The sequence below is a fragment of the Elephantulus edwardii genome, unplaced genomic scaffold (assembly GCF_000299155.1).
Source record: "Elephantulus edwardii isolate Elephantulus edwardi_28Jun2011 unplaced genomic scaffold, EleEdw1.0 scaffold00282, whole genome shotgun sequence".
NCBI classification, from domain to species: domain Eukaryota; kingdom Metazoa; phylum Chordata; class Mammalia; order Macroscelidea; family Macroscelididae; genus Elephantulus; species Elephantulus edwardii.
The window spans coordinates 1,358,109-1,383,128 of record NW_006400032.1 but is presented as its reverse complement, the minus strand read 5'-3'; the positions used below and the strand labels follow the sequence as shown (position 1 = coordinate 1,383,128).

Sequence of the window (25,020 nt, the reverse complement as noted above, 5' to 3'; positions counted from 1 at the left end):
CAAGGAAATACTACATCAGGCAATGTGTGAATCAGGGTTTTCTTTTCTTCACCATACATATCCAGTATGTATTGTTCGTTTAAGATGTGGTCAAGTAGAGTACAACTCACAGCAACCTTATGAACCAAAAATATCAGAACCCTAGTATACTCTATACCATCCTCATCATCTGGGACATACTTGAACCCATTGCTGAAGTCATTATGTCAATCCATCTCGATATGTGTCTTCCCTTCTTACACTGACCCTCCACCTTTCCAAGTATGGTATGTTGTTGTTGTTATGTACCATTGAATCACATGCAACTCATAGCAACCCTCTGTACATCCCTATACTCTGCTAGACCCTGTACCAATCTTATTGTCTCTGACACACCTATCCTCATTACCTAGTCACAAAATCAATCCATCTCATCAAGGGTCTTCCTCTCCTGAGCTGACCCTCCATCCTCCCAAGAATTATGTCCCTCTCTGAGAACTGTTACTTCCTTGCAACATGTCCAAAGTTGGTCAGACAAAGATTCAGAATCCTTACATCCAAGAACAGCCTGGTTTCACCCTCTCTAGGAGAAACCTGTTTGTTCTTTTAGCAGTCCATGGTATATTCAATACTATTCTCCAGCACCACAGCTCAAAGGCATCAATTCTCCTTCTATCCTCCGTAGGATAGATTGTCCTGCTCTCTGATGCATAGCAAGTGATTTCAAAGATTATGGCCTGGATCAGGTGAACCTTAGTCTCCAGACTGATATTGTCGCTCTTCAGTACTTTGGAGAGATCTCTGACAACAGACTTTCCCTTTTTTTAATTTCCTGGCTGTTGGTACCAAGAGTGTTGAAGCATGCTATACTGTTCTGAATAAATAATTCAAGAAGCTAGACTATATCGGGAAGAACATGGGCAGCATCAGGATTGGCAAAGACTTATCAACAGCCTATGATATGCAGATTATGAAACTTTATTTGCTAAAAAATGAAGAGAACTTGAAGTACTTACCGAAGAAGATCAGTGAGAACTATGCATTAACATAAAGAAAATAACAACCCTTTCAACTAGACAAATAGGAAACATCATGATAGATGTAGAAAAGATTGAAATTGCCATGGACTTCATTTAACTTGAACCTACAAGCATGAGAATCGCAGTCAGGAAATAAAACAACGAATTGTATTGGGTAAATCTGTTGTCAAGGATCTCTTTAATGTGGCAAAGAGCAAGGATGTCAGTTTAAAAGCTAAGATGCATCTAATCTGTGAGTTTCTGAGATTCAGAATCAACTCAAAGCAAGAGGTTAGGGTTTTCCTAGGGATTAGGTACAGCTTTTAAGAAATGCACATGGTTCCAAAAGCAGGTCCTCTAGTCACTGATTGAAGAATTAGCAGTAAAGCTTGGGTTGTCAGACATCTGAGAGAGTATCCCAAGAAGGACTTCTTTACGCTTTCCATCTTTTCCACAGGTTCTATATTTCAGAAATAAAATAGTCTCAACATATATTTTCAGCTCCGGAGATGAGATATACTTTCCAGATAACCTTGGATCTTGCTTTCTCAGGATGCTCCATGAAAAAGTCTCTTCACTGCTGGCCTCACTTTATGAGCCCTCGGCATCTGTCTGGATTGGCATTGCAAGCATTGTAGTTAGGAAATAAGAGGATGCTGGGCCATGGTATTCTCAGATTTCTGATCATTTCTACAATTTAAAACTCTAGGAGAACAAACAAGTTCATCCTGGAGAGGGTGAATCCAGTCTGCTCCTTGGAGGCAAGAATTCTGAAGCTCTCTCTGATATAGTTTGGACATCTTGCAAGGTGGGCTCAGTCCTTGGGGAGGGCATCGTGCTTGGGAGGGTGGAGGGAGAGCGCAGGAGGGGAAGACCCTCTATGAGGTGGATTGAATCAGTGACTGGGGTAATGGGGGTAGGTGTGTCAGAGACAATAAGATTGACACAGGACAGAGCACGGTTTAGGGTCTCTATGAGTCGCAGGCGACTAGACGGCACATAACAACAACAACAACAATATCTGCTTGGAGAAGGACAACATGCTTGGGAGGGTGGAGGGACAGCGCAGGAGGGGAAGGCCCCCTATGAGGTGGATTGATTCAGTGACTGGGATAATCGGGATGGGTATGTCAGAGACAGTGTGATTGGTACAGGACAGAGCAGAGTTTAGGGCTGTTGTACATAGATAGGGTCGCTATGAATCACAAGCGACTCGACGGCACATAGCAACAACAACAACAACATAGCACAAATAACACAAGTGGATGACTTTTTAGAAAGAGGGATTTGGGGGCTAGAACTACAAATCAGAGTATCTACTGTAGGGGAAAGCCTTTTTTTATAGTAGTTACAAGAATCTCTTGGTGTTCATTCACTTGTGGACAGTCCTCACATGCAGTCTGTTTTCTTGTGTGTCTCTGTGTGCCTGGTCTGTTCCTTCTTTAAGGCATTTCTCAGAACATTTAGGTTTAAGACCTACCCTCCTCTGCCATGACCCACTGACAACAAAGAAGAGCTCCGTTTCTAAACAGGGTCGTGCTTAGATGTACAGAAGTCTAGGGCTAACCTGTGTTTTGGAAAGACAAGACTCAATCCATGGCTCCATCTTTAAAGGAGAGTTAAAAGCCATTTCCTTTGTGAATCTTTCCTGATCCTCCTGAACCAGGGTGGCCATTAGACTCCCTCGAGCTCCGTCCTAAAGACCTTGATTTAGAGTGTCTGGGGTTCAGGTTGGGCAATGGGATTCTAAAGCTCCCTATATGGCTCTCACACACAGCCAAGCTTAAGGACTACTGGCCTAACCTGGGGACCTCCTTTCCTAACACCTTCCTGCAGTCTCCACTTTTACTTACGTCTTTTGTGCATTCCTTTTATTGTACTACCACTGACTTTCTTTGAACCCACGTGCAATTACTCACCCTGTAACTGAATCGCTCCTCTCTTTCTTCATTCACTCCCTCGCTCATTCATACAACAAATGTTTTGTATCCGCCGCGGCAGCCCATGGGAGACTCCACAATGGAGAGCATTCTGTGTTGATGTCTTCACAGACTTACCAGGGCTTAGTTGGTTTTGTATCCACCACGGCAGCCCATGGGAGACTCCACAATGAAGAGCATTCTGTGTTGATGTCTTCACAGACTTACCAGGGCTTAGTTGGTTTTGCCAAATGAAGATTATTTTTTTTTCCCCCTTGCAGTTTTTCAACCTAAAATAAACCAGGAGAAAGCTGCTGTAGATGGCTTGCCTCACCCTGCCCCTAGCCATTGCTGCCCTGGAAAAGTGCTTTTGTGAATAAAGACGGTGCTTTCATAAGCCCCATTTTTAAAAGTCCAGATGAATAAAGACTGCAATGTCATTTTTTGACAGGCACAAATAAGAAGTGACAGAGGGATCTATGAGCAGAAAAGCCTCAGAAGCCACAGAGCATGCAAAGCTTACGTGGCTAACACCTGCTGCTCACAAGCCTGAAATCTGAAATCCCTCTAGAAAAGGAGGGCAAAGTTGTCTTTTCTTTCTGCAGATATTTTTCCTCCCTCAACCTCTACTATAATAAACAGAAAATAAAAGCTGAGTGTGTTCACTATGTAAGTAGTGTTCTATCTGAGACATGGAAAGGATTAAACAATGCTTTTCTTTTCTTTTTTTTTTATTGTATTATTTTTACGTGTACCGTCAAATCAGATCTGACTGGTACAGGAGGAGATTGCTCCCTCCTTCTCCAGCAGAGCATCTGGTGGATTTGAACTGCGTACCTCTGGGATTGCAGTGCAGCATCTTGCCAGTAGGCCACCTAAACAATGCTTTTCTAATGATTAAATGTTCAGTGCAATTGAATCTTTGCAGATCATGGCAAAGATGCCATAAGGGATATCTCACTGGTTTGTGGCTTGAGTAATACGGTCCTAGCACCTCTGCCACTTCTCTGCCTCCTCCCAGCTTGTCTCACGCACTCACATATGCCTCACCTATGACTGGGAGCCCAAGTGATTTCTTCCCATCCAAAAGGGGCATTTATGTGGATGAGCTTTGTAAAAGCTCTGCGAAAGAGATGGCCGAGGACAGAGTGTCAGTGGAGAGAGGCTGTTACGGGGCTAAATTCTGTAAAGCACCATGAAAAGCAAGGAAAGTTGACATTTGAGCTAGAAAAAACAAATGCCATTTTATTAACATAGTCCACAGTCTATTAACTCATTACATTTAGAGCCACTTCTCATTATCTGGAGCCAAACCAAGAATCAAGAAAGAGGCTAGGAATGACCCCAAGCATAATTTGAGAGAAAATATGTTCAATGACATGGGCACCTACATACTTTATATCTAGGAAGATCCATTTCTCATCTCTTTTCCTTCTCTTTACATGTCGTTCTAACAACTAGAACTGGCCTAGTTCTAGTTGAGTATCTGATTTCTGAACCATCAAGGTAGATAGTAATACATTGGAAAGGACATACAGGATGCTACTGACAGGAGCACTGACAGCCTTGATAGGTGGGAAACAGAAATATACATACAGCAATGTATCTCCATTTTTCATCCTGCTCTGCCTTTGATGAATATGAATGCTTCCTCTTCTCCTGGAGATTCTAATGCCTGACTCCCAGGTCCATAAAGCATCCCTCTTTGTCACAGGTTAGTTGCCTGAGAAGTAGCCTCTGTGTTGGAGTTTAGTATCATTTTTGTTAGCTGCCATTTAATAGGAGTGACCAGTCGTTAGATAAGGATGTCATGCTTGGAAGGGTGGAGGGACAAAACAGGAAAGGAAGAACCTGGATGAGAGGGATTGACGTAAGTGGGACAATGGAAAGGTGTGTATCAGAGTTAGTGAGACTGGCTCAGGATAGGGCATGGTTCAGAGTTATTATAAGGTCACTATGAATTGTGGGCAGTACCAACAACAACAGCAATAGATTGCATCTCAATTTTAAGAAAACAAAAATCCTTACCACTGGGTCAATAGGTATCAGACATATGGAGAAAGAATTGAAATCGTTAGTGATTTCTTCTTATGTACATCCATAATCAGCACCCTTGGTACCTGCAGTCAAGAAATTAAAAGACACATTGGGAATATCCGCTGTCAAGGACCTCCCTAAAAAAGTTCTAAATAGCAAATTCTAAAAAGCAGCTATGGCAGTTTAAAGACCAAGTTGCACTTAATTCAATCCATGGCCTTTTCAATTACTTGTCATCCATCTGAAAGTTGAACAAGGGATAAGGATGATAGAAAAAGAACTGATGCCTTTGACCTGTGGTGTTGGAGAAGAGTACTGAATATCCTATGGATTGTCAAAAGAACAAAGTTATGTCTTGGAGAAAGTGCACCCATAGAGCTCCTTTGAGGCAAAGATAGTGAAACTTTCTCTCACATACTTTGGGCATGTTGTAAGAAAGGACCAGTCCTTGAAAAACAACATCATGCTTGCTAAGGTGGAGGGTGCGTTGACAGAGAGGAAGACCCTGAACAAGCTGGATTGACACAGGGACTATAACAATGGACTCACGTATATTGGAGATGATGCGGATGGTACAGAACAAAACAAGGAACAGATCATGGTCAACTTGATAGCATCCAGCAACAACAACAATGGCAACCCTAAGTATAGCAGAACTAAGCATTGCCCAGGCCTGTGACACCTTTATGGTTTTTAGAATGTTTGAGTTCTCCATTGTGCCTACTGTATCAATCCACCTCATTGAAGGTTTCCCTTGTTGTTGCTGGCCCTCGGCGTTCTCAAACATGTTGTCCTGTTCTAATGATTGATCTTTCCTGATGCAGCGAGCCAAAGTCTTACCATCCTCACTTCTAAGGGACATTTCTTGTTGAACAGGATGTGTGTTAAAGAGTGACCTTGAGACCAATACCATGGACAGAGAGAGAGGAAATAGCAGAAGCCAGAGGGAAAATGCACGCTGCAGTGTGACCCAGGAGTAGCCTTGGCAATGCCATGGGAAGCTCTGGAACCAAAATGATTCTGCAGAGTTGTTCTCAGTTGGGACAAGATGGCCAGGTATTTATTTACATTTTTGCATTAACGGTCATTGGATGTAGGCTGTCTAAGGAAGATGTGTGAGCTTAGGAAGGGAGGCTTTCTGCATCTGAGCAGTCACTGAAGGGGTTGACTTATGAAGGCTTTCTAACATTAGCGCCCTGTACCTGAGGTAACATGTCCGTTTTGATGGGGGACTTAGGTGGCACATCCCAATGTCCACTACATCCTTCAACTTGTATTCAGAGGACGAGTACATTGTCACCCTCTGTGTGTCTCACTGATTTAAAACAAAGACTGCTAATTATGCATCAAATTTTTCTTCTGAATTTTGTGACAGGTGTAATGAGGCACTCAACTAAAATGTTTTATTTCCTTCTTTGTTATTAGATGTTGTCATGTGTTTTGGCCAATAAGCAGTAAGGTTGTGTGAGAGCTATAGGAAGGCTTTTTAAAAAGTTATTGGTTCACAAAGAGACTCCTGTGCAAATTACTGCCTCTGTAAACCCACTAGAGGGTCAACTATGGGTTGGTTTTGCCTCAATGGTACCCAACAACAAATAAAACCACTTACATGAAACAGACAAATATGTATTGTTGTTAGTTGTTGTTAAGTGCTGTTAAGTTGAGCATGACTCATAGCAACCCTATGAATAAAAGACCTGAACCCTGTTCTATAACTATGGTCGTTTCTCTATGTTCAGAGAGTTTCCAGAGGCATGTTGATTACGAAGTGGATGACACTCCGCTTCCAAGCCTGTTTTAATCTAAGAGCTCCACCAAACACAATGTCCACAATGGGTAACCATTATGGCATTTGACACACCAGTGGCACAGCATTTAGCATCACAGCAATCCCAAGTTACTTCAGTATAGCAAACTGATAGACCAATGCTGTACCACTTAGACTCACCAGGTCCTCGTTGACTCTAAGCAAGAGGCTTCTAGACCACAGCTTATTGTTAGCTAAACCCAGAAAATCCAATCAGTTCACACACAATTGTGAATGAAAAAAACAAACCAACCAAACAGTCCATACCCAACCATCGCCAAAACAAGAGAACCCACCTTCCAAAATTCAACCACTTCACATATGAGCTTCCAAACTGGAGAGACAAATGTTGTTGTTGTTGTTGTTGTTTTATGCAGTCGAGTTGCCTGCACACAATGTACAAGTTGTGCCCTATGTAAAACAGCCCTAAACCCTGCTCTGTACCAATCTTATTATCTCTACCCCCATTACCCCAGTCACTGAGTCAATCCATCTCATAGAGATCTTTCTCTCCTGTATTGTCCCTCCACCCTCCCAAGCATGACATCCCTCACCAAGGACTGATCCCACCTTGCAACATGTCCAAAGGATGTCAGATGAAGCTTCAGAATCCTTGCCTCCAAGGAGCAGCCCCGTTTCACCCTCTCCAGGACAAACTTGTTTTTTCTCCTAGCAGGCCATGGTATTTTCAATACTCTACTCCAGCACCACAGCTCAAAGACATCAATTCTCCTTCTATCCTCCCTAGTTACTGTCTATCTCTCTGACACATAGCAAGTGATTGCCGAGACCATTGCCTGTATCAGGTGCACCTTAGTCTCCAGACTGACATCGTTGCTCTTCAGTACTTTGGAGAGGTCTCTGACAGCAGACTTTCCTAACGTCTTTTAATTTCCTGGCTGCTGGTGCCAAGAGTGTTGATTGTAGAGCCAAGCAAACTGAAGTTGTCAACAGCCTCAATCTCATCAGCATCTATCATGATACTGCCAGTTGGCCTACTTGTGAGAACCTTTGTTTTCTTGATATTGAGCTTCAATCCATATTGCAGGCTGCAGACCTTGACTATCTGCAGCAAGCACTCCAGATCTTCCTCAGTTTCAGCAAGCAGGCTTGTGTCATCTACATAATGCAGATTGTTCATGAGTCTACCTCTAATCCTGATGCCACATTGCTCCTCATAGAGCCCAGCCTCCCAGATAATCTGTTCCACATATAGATTGAAAAGATATGGAGATAGGACACACCCCTAGCACACAGCCTTCCCAATTTTGCAGTGTTTTCTTGCTCTGATGACTGCCTCCTGGTTCAAGTATAGGTTTCACATAAGCACAGTCAAGTGTTCTTGGATTTCCACTCTTCTGAGAGACAGCCACAGTTTGTTGTGATCCACACAGCCAAATGCCTTTGCATAGTCAATGAAACACAGATAGACATTCCTCTTGTACTCTCCGCTTTCAGCCAAGATCCATCTGACATTAGCTATAATATCCCTAGTACCATGGCCTCTTCTAAACCCACCCTGCACTTCAGGCAGTTCTCTGTTGATCTTGCATACATGTGATATCAATGATGTATATAGGGGAGCTCTGGTGGCCTAGTGGCAAGGAGCTGCAACTACAGTCCCAGAGGCACACGGTTCGAATCCACCAGATGCTCTGCCGGGAAAAGGAGGGACAATCTCCTCCTGTACCAGTCAGATCTGATTTGATGGTACACTCACACAAAAATAAATAAAAAAATAAAAAAATGATGTATAGAGATTAAAATTTATTAGTTATTGCCAAAGATGATGAGAGCAATGGAGAGTCATTGCTTAGGAAGTTGTTATATTTCTGTTCATGGTGGTAAAATAATTTGGAAAAAAATAGTAATAATGCTTTGCTCGAGAGAGAGAGAGAGATCAGCTGGCCCAGTGGACAGAAAGTGATGCTACCAAGCCAAAGGTGGGTGACTTTTAATCCACGGCCCTTGGGTCTGTCTTTAATTGTTTTTGTTCAGACATTCCTCTGGGTCATATAGCCCTGGTATACGCGTTGCTGTACAGTGGTCACTTGTGGTTGCTGTAAGGCTGAACACTGTGACACTAAAATGCGTTAATGATTGGTTACCCGATGTGCACAGAGAGTGGGGTGGAGCTCCCCGATTAAAACAAGCTTGGAAGGAGGAGTGGCATCCACTTCCATAATAGCTTGCCTCCGGAAACCCTATGAACCTAGAAAGAGGATGAAAGGTACCCAAGCATTGAGGACTCTTCTTCAAAGGGTCGCTATGAGTCGCCTGCGACTCGACAGCACTTAACAACAACAACAATGCTTTGCTCAACATGATAAAAATGTAATCAATATAATTGAATTGCACATATAAAAATGGCTGATATTTTGTCTTGTTGTTTTGATTTCCATTGAGTCGAGCTTGACTCATAGTGACTCTATGAACAAAAGACCTAATTCTTTTCCATAACTGTTGTCATTTCTACAAGTTCATAGAGTTTACAGAGCGAAGTAGTTTAGGAAGTGGATGCCACTTCTGCTTCCAAACCTGTTTCACAGCTGGGAACTCCACCAAACACTGTCCACATTGGGAAGTCATTCTGGTATTTGATGCTCCAGTGGTACAAGGTTCAGTATCACAGCAACACAGGTTACTTTATACTGAATATTGACAAAGTGTGATGTACAAAATGGAAGAGTATTCCTCCAGACATAATAGCACTAGTTTCACTTAGGAGTGCTTAAATGTTGTCAAGTTGAATATGACTGAGAGTAAGTTTTGCACAAAAGACCTGAACTCTGTTCTATGACTAATTTCTGTACATAACCCTGTTCTATTCCTTTATTTCTTTACATTTATAGAGAGTTTGTAGTTTAGAGTTTGTAGAGTTTTCAGAGGTATCTAGTGTAGAAAGTGGATGCCACACCTGCTTTCCAGCATAATGCAGCCAGGTTCCTGGATGACTCCACTCTGGGTGTCTGTGGCTTCTCGCTGCTTGTGCATGGTGGTCCAGATGGGCAAGGAAAGTGAAGTTTTTGGGGTTATGTGCTTTTCTGGGGTCATGTTTGATGTGTAGTACTGCTCTTTCCCCTCAAGAGCGGGGTCCTTGAGGCTTTGCCTAGGGTTTAAAGCTGCTCAAAGGTGATAGTTTAAAACCCCACAGGGGGAGGGGAAGAGAATGCAGCCAGGCTCCTGAATGACTCCACTCTGGGAGTCTGTGGCTTCTAAAGTTATTTGTCATATATACATATATTTGCCATAATAAAATAAAACTAAAGTTACTGTTTCATCATGGAAGTGAGTTTTTGGGTGGGTTTTTTTCCCCTTGTTGTGTACCGTAGAATCATATCCAACTGGTCCAGGAGAAGATTGACCCTCCTTCTCCAATGGAGCATCTAGTGGACTCGAACCATGCATCATTGGGATTGCAGCAAAACTTCTTTCCATTAGGCCACCAGAGCTCCTTGAAAGTGAGTTGTTAATGTCCACCTTTTTGCCACCTGAATGTGGACCTGATGTGTGAGCTCTATGGCATGTCATCTTGGGCCATGAGATGACTTTAAGGATAGAAGTTAGTGCTAGATCAGAAATACAAGACAAGTCAGGGAATCTAATGACTCTAGAGTCACCAAACCAGACTTGAATGGCTGTGTATGGACTGCTTTTCATTTTGTTATTATGTATTTTTGAGTCAGGATCAACCCTCTAGTGGGTCTTCAGGAGCAGTACATTCTGTAGCCTTTCTCCCACGGAGCAGCTGGTGGATTCAAATCACGTCCCTTTGGGTTGACAGCACAATCCCTTACCACCAGGCCACCAGAAAGAGGAATAAATTTCTAATCTTATTTAAGCCATTTCTTTTGGGGGTTTTCTGTTACACAGCTGAGTTAATTTCTAACAGATTCAGGAGCCAGGCTATACTAGGCTTTCTTATGGTTGATTAAGGTAGTGATTTTTGCTTACTTAGTAATTCAGGAACCCATTTTCTCTCCTTTACCTTACTAAAAAAAGTCTTTATTGTGTCTCTCTCCACTCTTCACCTCATCCAATAAATTGCCTTTACAGATGCCAGAAGAATCTTCTAAATGACAAATTTGATTATTTCACTCTCATTATTAAAAACCTCTCAAGAAGCTATTAAACTCTAATTGTTTGTGATTGCATGCTTTGTCATATGAATTGAGTATTAGTGCCTAATCATGTCCTACTCCAGATTTGTACTTGTTATGGAATGCAGAATATAATTGTGTGTTCATAAGTATCCAAGGAGTGATGCTGGAAAGAACTCTGGCAATTCTTACAAGAGAAGAATGCATTGAAGAAGCATACCATAAAACCAATTAAAGAATATTATTTTCTGGTAAGTGAGGGGTTCGGCAAGTTCAGATCCACTGATGAACCACAGCCCAACGACCACCCATTCCTTTTGTCACACACTTTTCCTCTTCTCTAATGGAATTGCATTGCTGTCCACATCATTCTATTTTTCTTTGTTATATTGGTGCCCTGATCATGCCCTGTTCTTTTGCAATAAAATGCAGGTTACAGACCCGCCACTAGGCTCTCATCACATCCAAAACTCCACAAGATGACCAACTTTTTCAGCTTTCAGGAGGTGCCATATCAATTTTTTCTTTTTATTTTCCTGTTCATATCTCTCTGGTTTTATATTTTTGTGTGTGGATGCACTTTTAAAACACCTTTGTTTGGAAATTACTTATGTGCAATTGTAAGAGATTATTATCATTATTATTGTTATTGTAATGCCTATCTCTTGATTCTCCCAATGGTAAACTTTACGTAAGTATAGTACAATTTCATAACAAAGGTATTGATGTAGATACAATTCACATCCATTTTCAAAATCTTTTCTTATTTCCCTTCTTTATCTATGTGTGTATTCTTACAAGAAAGTAATTCTTGCACTTTGAATTTACAAGATATACAATTCACTTCAGTTGCTTCTTGTGATGAAAGCATCAATTGTGTTGAGTCATTTCCAACTGACTTGGCCCCAGAGAGGTTTTCAGTGCATGAGTGCTTGGACAAGATTGCTAAGCTTTTTTTTTTTAATGCCATGGGGATGGAGGACGGTGTGTGTGTGTGTGTGTGTGTGTGTGTGTGTGTGCGCGCCGCGCGCGCACGCACGAGCATGCACAAATTCCCAGTCTTTCAGTTAGCAGCTGAGCATAATAACTACCTGCACCTCCTGTGGTGCCTGGCTTGTAAAGCTGCAATCCCCATGGCATATGGTTAGAATTCACCAAGTTCTCAGCAGAAGGATGGGTAATCTCTTCCCATGTGATCAATTGCCTCTGAAAACCCACTGGGGTTTCTGAGAAAAGAATGCAGTTTTCTCTATTAAAAAGGGGGCGGGAATCCTTCAAGAACTCTTTCTCTTAATTGAGATGAATTCCGGAATTCTTTATGTGGCCTTCAAAGTCCCTCCAAGTTCTGGCCCTAACTCTTCAGACCGTCTACTGGCATTCTTGCCTGGTTCTCTCAACCAAACATACAGGACTATTCATCATCTGGAAAGCCTGTTCTTTTATTTTGTCTGGTTAATATCTAGTCGTTGTCCAGATTAAGCTAAGTAGTCACCTAGGGACTTGAATTGTTAATCCAAAGGCTATACCTCTCTGGCAGGTAAAATCCACCAGCAGCTCCTTAGGAGAAAGATAGACAATCTCCTTCCCACACGAGTTAGTCTCTGAAAACCTGCTTGGAGAATCAGCTTTGAGTTAGGTCTGGCCTGAGACTATGAGTTGAGACTAGAAGTGTTGATTGCTTTCCTTTTCCCAGTCTGGGTTAAATTTTATTGATAATAACTTTTATTAAATTCACTTTTCTTTAATACCTGGCACACTCTTATTGTTGTTATTAGGTGCTGCTGAATCAAATATGACTCATAGCAACTCTATGAACATCAGATCTGAACGCTGCCCTAACCAATGCCATCCTCACCATCTCTGCCACATCAGAGCCCATTCTACTAGTCACTGTGTCAATCTATCTTGTTGGATTTAAGGAGAGTGCCCTCCTTCAGTGAGCCTCTACTTTTCCAAATGTGATGTCCTCCTCCAAGGGCCAGCCTCCACTAACAAGGTGCTCACACTGTGTGGGATAAAGTGGCATGATCCTTCCCTTTACACATAACATGTGCTATGTGTTGTTACACCTAAGAGCAGCAGCAACACTGGGAGGAATGGGGAGCTCTGGTGTTGCAGTCCATGGACAGTTGGGCTGCTAACTCCAGGACAATTCCTTTCTGGTGGTTCAAATCCAGCAGTGGCCCCTTGGGGAAAAGATTGACAATCTCCTTCAATGCCATTTACAGCCTCCTGAAAACTCACTGGACGGTCAGGAATGAGTTTGCTCTGACTTGACGGCAGTGCATTTTGAGTTTATTGGGAGGAACTGTGCCTTTGGGTGGGCAGCACCTAGCCCAGTGTCTTGACTATACGAAGTGCTCACTAAGTGATGACAGACAGCTAGGAAGGAGGTGAGAATGTACAGAAAAACAGTGAACACAGGCGTGGAGATAGCATGTTCCAGGGCAGTGAGTGAACCATTTTGGCTCTGAAAAAAAAAAATCCTTTTCCAGGCCATTTAATCCATTTGAGTCTGGCTTATATCACCAGGCTCCGCAATTACAGGCATTTACCAGGTCCATCTTGCTCCTGCACAGCTGAAACAAAGCATAAAAGAATCTGCAGCTTCTGCAACTCTGTTCTCTGTGAAAGTCATTAACCCCTCGGGGCTCAGCTAGTGCCGGTCCTCATGGACGGCTGCTCACCGTCGCTCCCAGAACGGAAGGGCAGCATGTTAGGAGGAATCCGTTTTACCTTCAGACGAAGATTTGTCCAAGGTCTCATGGAAAACGTTCATATTCTGAATAGCTAGGCCATTGTTAACAAGTAGCAGGGAGACTTTGGCATGGTCAGCAGAGTCTCTGGCGAAAGGTCACAGAAAAAGTCGTTTGGAATCCTCCCGAGGCCAGAGTCCACACCCCGGTTTTGGAGCTGGTGGTTTCTGAGGAATGCCTGCAGCAGTGGCGGGGCAAATGATTTTGCAGATGAGACGTTCTGTTCCCTGGGGCCTGGCCGTGTCACTGGGGACAGGTACTTCCACTTTGGAATATTGGTCGTGGCTCTTTCTGAACATGAATTTGGCTGCCTCACTTGCTCTATTTGAAAAAAAAAAGGGGGGGGTGTAAATGATGGTTCTACTTCACAGGCAGTTGCAAGACTTTCGGGGGATAGTCCTTGGAAACTTACAACAAAAGAAGGCATCTTCCAGGTGCTAAAGGCCTTCGTTCTCATCATCATTGCAGTGATAAGAGAGTCATAAGTAACTGTGAAATATGGGGTTCATAAACAGAGGGTGTGTTCTTAGAATTTCTCCATGGATTTTTTTTTCTATTCTATCAAGTCATTAAAGGTAGGTATGGAGACAGAATACATCCCTGACGGACCCCCTTCTTGATTTTGAACCATGTTGTGTCTCCTTGCTCTGTTCTGAAAAGATCATCTGAGACGCTGGGCTGTACGAAGAGGAATGTGGCATCAGGATTGGTGGACGAGTCAGTCATCAACAAACTGCATTATGTGGATGACACAACCCTGCTCTCTGAAACTGAGGAGGACCTGAAGCGCTTGCTGCAGAAGATGAAGGACTACAGCCTCCTATATGGATTGAAACTCAACATCAAGAAAACAAAGATTCTAACCACTGGGTCAAATGGCAGCATCATTATAGATGGTGACGAGATTGAGATAGTTGACAGTTTTAGTTTGCTTGGCTCCACAATCAACACTCTTGGTAACAACAGCCAGGAAATCAAGAGAAGAATTGCATTGGGAAAGTCAGCTGTGAGGGGCCTCTTGAGAGTATTGAAGAGCAACGAGGTCAGGCTGGAGACTAAGGTGCGCCTAATCGGGGCTATAGTCTTTGCAATTATGTGCTATGCATCAGAAAGTTGGACAGTGAATAGGGTTGATAGAGAATTGATGCCTTTGAGCTGTGGTGCTGGAGAAGAGTGGTGAATATACCGTGGATTGCTAGGAGAACAAATAGGTTTGTCCTGGAGAAGGGGAAACCGGAATGCTCCTTGGAGACAAGGATTCTGAAGCTTCGTCTGACACATTTTGGGCATGTTGCAAGGAGGGACTGGTCCTTGGAGAGGGACATCATGTTTGGCAGAGTGGAGGGGCTGCGAAGGAGAGGAAGACCTTAGATGAGAGGGATCGATTCTGTGACTGGAGCAGTGGGAATAAGTGCGTTTGAGATGGCTAGGTTGGCACAGGATAGAAGAGTGTTTAGAGCTCTTGTACATAGGGTCGCTATGAGTCGCAAACAACTTGCTGGCACATAACAACAACAACAACAACCAAAAGGTGGGTGGATTGAATCCACTAACTTATCTGGGAAAGAAAGAAGAGGCAATCTGCTTCTATAAAGTTTATAACCTTAGACATGAAAGGTCGCCACAAGTTAGAATTGCAGTGTTTTCAGTAAGGATCATATGAAGTCATACTGGGGCAACTCTAGGTTGTTAATTGAAAAGTTGGAGTCTACCCAGGTGCCTCAGAAGAAAAAATTGGCCAAAACAACAGCTGCTACATAACCACAAATGAGACGTCTTTTCACCATCTTTGCCTTTAAGGAATACCCTAGTTACACTTACTCCAAGACAAAAAACAACAACATCAAGTCATTGGTCTCTGCATATAATTAATGCTAGATTTACTACTGTGGTAGCCTGAATAATGGTTTCTCAGAATCTATCCAGGCATCTCTGGTAGTGTAGTCTGTAGAAGGGTGCTCTGCTAACTCAAAGGCTGTGACTTTCCAGCATTTCTCACTAAGAGCTCAGGAGGAGAAAGATGGGCAAGTGAGTTACTGCCTTGAAAACCTGGTGGAGGATCAGCTGAGTCAGTTCCAATGCAGCGGCAATGAGTGAACTTCAAAGATACCCACATCTTAATCCCTGGAATTTGTATTTACTTCACAGGGCAAAAAAGGACTTTGTAGATATGATTAAAGATCTTGAAATTGGGAGATTCTCCTGGTTATATGAGTGGGTATTAAAAACAGTCTTTATAACTGTGTTTCTAGAAGACAGAATTAGAAGGAAGTTTGACTGAAGATGAGAAAGTGATGTGAAGATGGAGTCAGAGATTGGAGTGGTGCAGCCACAAGCTAAGGGGAGCTGGCAGCCTTGAGAAGCGAGGAGGCAGAATTCCATAGAGTCTTCAGAGGCAATGCACTCCTGCTCACCCCTTGGATTTTAACTCAGTAAAACTGACTTTGGACTGCTGACCTCTGAGATACAGTGATGAATATACCATTTAACTCTTTGATTTCATTATTATAATAGTTGCATTTATAATTTTCTGTTTTGCTCTTACTTTTTAAGGTTATTTTTCTCCTATTTTTGTCCTTTTCAAAAGAAGTACTCAAAATGACTGGGCTCCAGATTCAAGATACAACTAGCATATTTCCACACCTCCTTATTTATTATACATTTAATGAACAATGAAGAATAGTTTTGCACAACCAGATGGCTTTACCAGTGAACTTTACCAAACCTTCAAAGAAGAGCTGTCGCCTTTTCCGGTCGCAGAGCTGCACGGCGAGGACCTCTCCTGATAGCTATTTGCCATGCCATCCAAGGGCCCGCTGTAGTCCGTGCAAGTCTTCCGACGCAAGAAGACCACCACAGCCGTGGCACACTGCAAACGGGGCAATGGCCTTATCAAGGTGAACGGCCGGCCTCTGGAGATGATTGAGCCCCGCACGATGCAGTACAAGCTCCTGGAACCTGTTCTGCTTCTGGGTAAAGAACGCTTTGCCGGTGTGGACATTGGAGTCCGTGTGAAGGGTGGTGGTCATGGTGCCCAGATTTATGCAATCCGCCAGTCTCTCTCCAAAGCCTTGGTTGCCTATTACCAGAAATATGTGGATGAGGCCTCCAAGAAGGAAATCAAAGACATCCTCATCCAGTATGACCGGACCTTGCTTGTAGCTGACCCTCGTCGCTGCGAATCCAAGAAGTTTGGAGGCCCTGGGGCCCATGCACGTTACCAGAAATCCTACCGATAAGCCACTCTTATAATAAAAAAGTTATGAGATTTTAAGGCTTAAAAGAAAAAAAAAAGAAGAGCTGTCACCAATTCTACATACATTTTTTCAGAAAATAGAAAAAGACTACTCCCAGATTTATTCTATGAAGCAAACATAACTCTGATACCAAAGTCTGGTAAAGACATCACCAAAAAAGAAAACTATAGACCAATATCTCTCGTTAGCATAAATGGAAAATATCCTTAACAAAACGTTAGCCAATAGTTGCTGTTGTTATGCGCTGTCAAGTCACCTTGTAGCTCTCAAGAGCAATGATTTCAAAAAATAGTACATAATTTGGGAGAGACTACAGAACATTATACTGAGTGAACTCAGTCTCATAAGGACAAATACTGCATAAGATCATTATTGTAAAAAGTAGAGGGATAACTAATAAAACATGTTATGGGAATCCCAGTTATTTTTGAGGTCAAGAAGCATGATACCTCCTACTTTGAGTTTTCTTTAAGTAGTGTTTTGCTTATTTGGGGTCTCTTTTCTTTCTAGATAAAATTATAAGTTACCTTTTCCATATTATTGAAGCATGGTGTAGCTATCTATATTGGGATTGCAGTGATTCAGTAGATTGCTCTTGGTAGAACTGTCATTGTCAAGATATTGAGTCTTATTATCCATGATCGTGGTATGTTATTCCATTTTTCTAGATCTCCTTTTGTTTCTCATAGTAGTGTTTTGTAATTTTCTTTATATAGGTATTTTGTATGTCTAGTTAGATTTATTCCTAAGTATTTTATCTTGTGGTTAGCCATTGTAATTGACATAGTTTTACTAATGTCAAGATATTAAGAAGCTGAACAGAAGATTTCAAAGGGCAGAACAGGAAGACAAAGTAAAGTATTATATTGAAATGTGAAAAGAGCTAAACTCAGAAAATCAAAGGGACCAAACTCACTGAGCTTTTCTTAAGCTCAAAGAACTGAAGAACAAATTCAAGCCTTGAGTTGCTATACTTAAAGATGCTTTGGACAGAATATTAAATGATCCAGTAAGTATTAAAAGAAGATGGGAAGAATATACAGAGTCATTGTACAAAAAGGAATTGGCGGACACAGAAAATTTCATGAAAAAAACGTATGCGCAAGAACCTGCGGTGATGAAGGAGTTCAAACTGCTCAGAAAGAACCGGCAAAAGACAAGGCCCCAAGAATATACAGTATACCAACTGATATATTTCAACAAACATGCTGCCCTATATGTGCTCACCAAGTTGTACCAAGAAATCTGGAGAATAATCAACTGGCCAACCGACTGGAAGAGATATATATTTGTTGCTGTTCCAAAGAAAGGTGATTCAACAGAATGTGGAAATTGTCGAAAAATATCATTAATATTACATGTAAGCAAGATTCTGCTGAAGATTATCCAAAATGACTGGAACAGCACATCAACAGAGAACTGCCAGAAGTGCAAGCTGGGTTTAGAAGAGGGCATGGTACTAGGGATATTACAGCTAATGTTAGATGGATCCTGGCTGAAAGCAGAGAGTACCAGAGGAATATCTGTGTTTCATTGAGTATGCAAAGGTGTTTGACCATGAGGGCCACAACAAACTATGGTTAACTCTGAGAAGAATGGGAATCCTAGAACATTTGATCATGCTTATGCGAAACCCATACTTGGAACAGGAGACAGTCGTCAGAACAATTCATCAAAGCAAGGATACACTGCATGGCTCAAAATTGGAAAGGGGGTAAGTCAGGGATGTGTCCTATCTCCATATCTTCTCAACCTATAAGCAGAACAGAATATCTGGGAGGCTGGGCTCTAGAGGAGAAATGTGGCATCAGGATTGGAGGAAGACTCATCAACAATCTGCCGTATGCAGATGACACAACCCTGTTGGCTGAAACTGAGGAGGACCTGAAGCACTTGTTGCAGAAGGTCAAGGACTTCAGCCTTCTATATGTATTCAAGCTCAATATCAAGAAAACAAAGATTCTCACTACTGGGAAAATTGACAGCATTGTGATGGATGGTGAAGAGATTGAGATTGTAAACAGCTTTAGTTTGCTTAGTTCCACAATCAACACTCTTGGCACCAACAGCAGGGAATTAAGAGATGTATTAGGAAACTCTGCTGTTAGAGACCTCTCCAAAGTACTGAAGAGCAACAATGTCAGTCTGGAGACTAAGATGTGCCTGATACAGGCCATGGTCATTGCAATCACTTGCTATGCAATAAAGAGCTGGACAATGGCTAGAGATGACAGAAGAAGAATTGATGCCTTTGAGTTGTGATGTCAGAGAAGAGTATTGAATATACCATGAACTGCTAAGAGAACAAACAGGTTCATCCTGGAGAAAGTTAAACCAGGCTGTTCCTTGGAGGCAAGGATTCTGAAGCCTCATCTGACATCCTTTGGACATGTTGCAAGGTGGGATCAGTCCTTGGAGAAGGATGTCATGCCTGGGAGGGTGGAGGGACAGTGCAAGAGAGGAAGACCCTCAATGAGATGGATTGATTCAATGACTGTGGTAATGAAGGTAGGTGTGTCAGAGACAATAAGATTGGCACAGGATAGAGCAGGGCTTAGGGCTGTTGTACATAGGATCGCTATGCGTTGCAGGTTACTTGATGGCACATAGCAGCATGTTCTCTTTGCAACTATAGATAAATCCAACTGAGTTTTGTATGTTGATCATTTGTCTTGCAACTCTGTTGAAATTATCAGCTATGCCCAGTAATTTTCTTGCTTTGATGCTTTCTAACTATACTATCATTTAATCTGCATATGGGGATTGTTTTATCTCATCTTTGCCAATATGGATTCCTCTTATATTCTTATCTTACCTTATTCCTCTCAATAGGACTTCCAATACAAAAATGAATAGAAGTGGTGATAAATGGGCATCCTGCCTGCTTCCTATTTTCAAGGGGAATGTCTTTAATCTCTCTCCGTTGAGGATGATGTTAGCTTTTCTTTTTGTTTAGAGTATATGTTACCAATTGTGTTGAGGAAATTCTCCTTTTATCCTTTTTTTTTTTGTGTGTGTGTGTTAATAGGAAAGGGTGTTGGGAGCATTTTCCACATCATTTAAGGTGATCATGTGTTTCTCGTCTTTTGTTATATTGATGTAATAAACTACATTTATTGTTTTTGTTATACTGAACCATCCTTGCATACCTCCTATGAAAATCATTGATTGTGATGTATTAGTTCTGCTCTGCATTAATCTTCTAGTAAAATGTACCTGATTCAAGTAATAGTCTTTTCAGTTGCTCATATGCATATGAAAGCTGGACAATGATTAAAGAAGATTGAAGAAGAATTACTGCCTTTATATTATGCTGCTGTTGAAGACTGTTAAATATATAATGGGCTGTTCAAAGTGCTAAAGAGTAATGATGTCAGTCTATGGACTAAGGTGTGCCTGATCCAGGCCATGGTCTTCACAAGAATTTGGTATGCATCAGAGAGCTGGACAATAACATAGGATGACATAAGAAGAATTGATCCTTTTGAATTATGCTGCTAGAGAGAGTATTGAACATGGACTACCAAAAAAACAAACATGTCTGCACTGGAGAGGCTGGAACCAAGTTTCTCCTTGGAGGCAAGGATTTTTTAAGCTCTATCTCACATACTTTGGGCACATGGCCAAGAAGGGCCAGTCCTTGGAGAAGGGCATCATGCTTGGAAAGGTAGAGGGACAGCACAAGAGAAAGACCCTGAATGAGATGGATTGAAACAGTAACTGAGGTAATGGGGGTAGGTGTGTTGGAGTCAGTAAGACTGGCTTAGGATAGCGCAGGGTTCATAGTTATTTTACATAGGGTTACTATGGGTCGCAGACAACTTGATGACACATAACAAAAACAAGAAGAAGCCAGAGAATGAATAACTTTGTCTTGGAAAATGTATAGCCAAAATGGTCCTTAGAAAGAAGACCCAACTTGCCACCTCCTGTAGACCATGAGGCAAGCGACCTTGGCTATCAGACGTGAAATCATCATACAGACAAACGCTGACAGGCGGGGCCGAGGCCACATCCCTCGAGTGGACGCGGTGAAGCAAACCCTTACTGCCTTCCTCCTGGTTTCCTAACAGTGTTACTCCTTTTCTAGAAATATATTTTTATTTAGGAAAACAGTGACTCTAGTTGTCTCAACGTGGTAAGGAAGCGCTCTTGGGATCAACTCAAGTGGGTACACGAGGATTTTTTTCCCCTTGATGTCTGTAAGCACATTTTGTTCCTTTATATCTGTTTACACAAGACTGTGAATCAAAAGACAAAACTTTTGCTCCTAGTTTTTATAATGTTTTTTTTTTTTTTAAATCTGTGTGACCATGGGGTCGGGCTCTGTCCCAGGCTCCAGGAAGGGCCCTTCCGTCTCCTGCATCGTGTCCCGGGGGCCATCTTCTACCACCAAACACCCCGTGGTGTGCCCTGGCCCTTCACTGGCCCTCCCAGTCATTATCTCTCCCAGAGGGAGCAGTGCACATCTGTCTGTGTAACTGGCTATACCAAACTGAATGAGAAGGAGCTTGTGCAAAAAAAAAATAATTAAAAAGCAATGTCAAGATGTTATGTAAGAGATTAGTGTAATTGTGAAATGTTCTATACATTATTATCAAATATAAAGCTTTCTATATTGAATGTACATTATACAGATCATTCATATGTGTACATAAAATTTTAAAAATAAAGGGAATTGACTGCTTTGTTAATGAGAAGAAAAAAAAAGAAAGAAGACCCTTGAAATTCTGTCTTGTATACTTAGGGGTGCTATCAGGAAGATTTAGTCCCTAGAGAAGGATATCATGCTTAATTAAGTAGTAGGCCAGTGACAAGGAGGAAGACACTCAATCAGATGGATTATCATGATGTTTACAATGGATTTAAAGATATTAATGACTGAGAAAATGGTGCAGGACCAGGTAATGTTTCGTTCTGTTACAGGATCCCAATGAGCCAAAACCAACTTGACAGCATCTAATGATAACAGAAACAAGCTATGGAATGTTTACACAATTTACATTTGAATATTTAACCTGTACTTCAAACTTTAATAAAGATTCTGAATTAAGAATGTTGTAGATGTGGGCATTAGGAAAGAAGTTGTATTGTTTTTCTCATAATAAGTTGTTAATAAAACTCAATTACTCATTAATTATGTTTTAATAGAGCTTAAATGTTGAAAACAATTGGCTTTTACTTTCTCTGAAGTTTGGTGTTCCCATAGTAACATCATGTGCTGGAAAACAATAGGACACTTGGGGACTGTTTATAGTTTATAGAAAGGATTCCAAGGACAAATGTAAGGCATATTTTTTAACACAGATACAGGGAAGAGTGTGTTCTCAAGGACACCAGGTCTGGTCACAACCTTCATCTTACTTGTTGACCGATTAAACCCATTTCTTTCTGATGGTCTGAAGCTCTGTAAGAGATGCAGGGCTTTCTCCTCATAAAGCACAAGTACTTTACACAAGGCTAACAAAAGAGGCTTCATCAGCAATTAACATCTTGATGGTTAACGGGTTTGCCAAAGAGCCTTAAGTCAATTAGAAAACTGAACTTGGAAACATATGTCAGTTTCCTAGAACCACTAAGAAGTTGTGTCCGAGTCCTTTAGGGCATACACAAGGAGCCACACTGGTTCCTGACAGAGAGAAGTTGTCAGTAATAACCATCACGGTCCTTTTCTAATAGTTCCTCTGTTGCTGTTGAATCAAAAAGTCTCCTCAAATTGAGCCTCTTTTGGGAATCAGATCTGAACGGTATTCCACAGACTTTTCAATGGCAGATTTTTTTGGAGGTCGATTTCCAGGACTTCCTTGCAAGGCACCTCTGAGTAGACTAGATTAATTGTCAAGCATGTAAACTGGTTAACCACCAGGTACTCTCTCTGGATAGCCTCAGTAAAGGAGAAAGGGTGTATGAAGGTTCTCGGGGACAGAAGTAGTAGAAAGAAGAAGAGTAGAAAAACAAAGGGATGTTTGCTTCCTTCCCAGTTTTGTTTGGATTCTGTACTCCATGTACCATTAACAAGTGTAGAAGAGTCTTATAACAAGATTATAATTTGATTAACTTCTCTTGACAGAGTCACAGAGGAAAATTAAATATAAAGAGAATTCAGACTGACAAAGACACAATGCTTTGCGGAATGATTACATTTCCTGAACATAATTCTTATTATACAGGATCTAGAGTTAAAAGGGGCTTGTGATTCTCACCATCTTGTTTAGTCTTCTCCCCAACCCCCAGCAACTTATCCCAGGTCTCAGAATGGCAAAGCTAGAACTTGAGTCTGCTCCTGTCCATTTCTGCTCAGAACTCTTTCCCTTTTTTAGTTCAATGTAGATGCGTAACACATATTTGTTAAATATCCAAGTAATTCATAGGAGCACATCTCTGAAATGAGAACAGAAACATGTGGTTCTGTTTCTTCATCTGGGTGCTGGTTAGAAGAGAGTGTTCATTCTTCAAAACATATAGTTTCCTCCCTATAAGTTATACACCCTCATAATAGTTGTAAAACTGGAGGTCTGTGCAAAGGTAGAATTTGAAAGTCAAATTTTCACTTTCCACTAAGTCTCTAACCTCTGATTGGGATCCACTGCTGTTGAGGTGATTCCAACTCATCGCAATGCTCCATAGGGTTTCTAAGGCAGTAAATTTATATGGGAGGAGACTTCCCAACTATCCTCAGACAGCAACAACCTTTGAGTTAGCCTTTGGGCACACTTTATGCTACATACTGAGGGCTCCAGCTTTCTGTCAGTTTGCTACATTGTGGTGATTTATATGCTGCTATGATGCTGTGAGATATGTCATCATTATTTCAAATATCAGCAGGGTTATGCGTGGTAGGCAGATGTCAATAGAGCTTTCACATTAAAACAGACTGGAAGGAAGCAAGAATGGAATAATGGGCCCTTTGAAGCCATACGAATAAAGCTGGACATTTTGTGATATGGTGCCAGAAGCTGAAATCCTCAGGTTGGAAGGCACTAAAAATGCCTGGAAATGACTGGGGAAGAGTTGCCTTCTCAAAGCAGAATGTACTTTAAGAATGCAGAGAAAGGAAAGCTTTCAGCCGGTGAAGGACCTTCATTAGCCAACCCATTAACAATTGGAATGTAGAATATATAAAGTGTGGATTAAGGAAAATCAGAAATTGTGAAAAATTAAATGGAACACACAAAGATCATCAATATCCCAGGCACTGGTGAGCTGTAATGAACTGTTATTGACCATTTAAAATAGGACAATGATATAGTCTACTATGCTGGGACTGCCAAATTGTACAGAAACTGTCTACCTTGTCAAGATCTATCCTGAAGTTCAATGCTGTCCATGATAGATAATATCCATATGCAAAGGAGGAAGACATATTGATATGATTACTATTATTTAAATATACCCACCAACCACTAAAGCCAAAAATGAAGAAATTGAGGACTTCTTCCAACTTCTGCAATCTGAAATTGATTAACTGTGCAATCAAGATGCATTAATAGTAAATAGTGATTAGAATGCAAAAGTTGTAAACAAGAAAGGATTGGTAGGTGGTAAATATAGCCATGGCAATAGATAGGAGACTAGAGATCACATGATATAATTTAGATCTACTAACAACTTATTCATGACAAATGTCTTTAAAAAAAAAAGATGGCACATAAACAGCAACTATATTTCAGGCTTTTACTTAAAGAATACACAGGAATCAAATAAAACACGTCTGTGAAAAACATAGTGAAGAAACTCAAGATAATAAGTCAGAACAAGATCAGGGACCAATGATGGAACAGACCTTCAATTGCTCATATTCAAGTTCACCCTGAAACTGAAGAAAATTAAAACAAGTCTACAAAAGTCAAAATATAGCCTTCAGTACCACTGCTTCTAAATCATATACTACTTCCTAAAATATTTCATTAACAACAAATTCTTTTTGGTTCTAGAACTCTATTCTTTTTTGGCTTTTGACGATTTCCTGGAATTTATCCTACCTGGATTTAGAAACCATCTCAAGAATCAATTTTATGTATTGAACACAAATGACCAAAGACCAGAGAAGTTGTGGGATGGCATCAAGGACATCGGCCATGAAGAAAGCAAAAAAGTCATTAAAGAATTGAGAAAGAAAACACTACAACAGAGACTCAGAAACTTG

The 25,020-nt window shown here is 41.3% G+C and overlaps 1 pseudogene; it reads left to right on the top strand.

The window, feature by feature from the left end:
• The first annotated feature begins 16,367 nt into the window (after positions 1-16,367).
• LOC102877491 lies at positions 16,368-16,856 on the top strand (annotated as a pseudogene).
• The last annotated feature ends 8,164 nt before the right edge of the window (positions 16,857-25,020 follow it).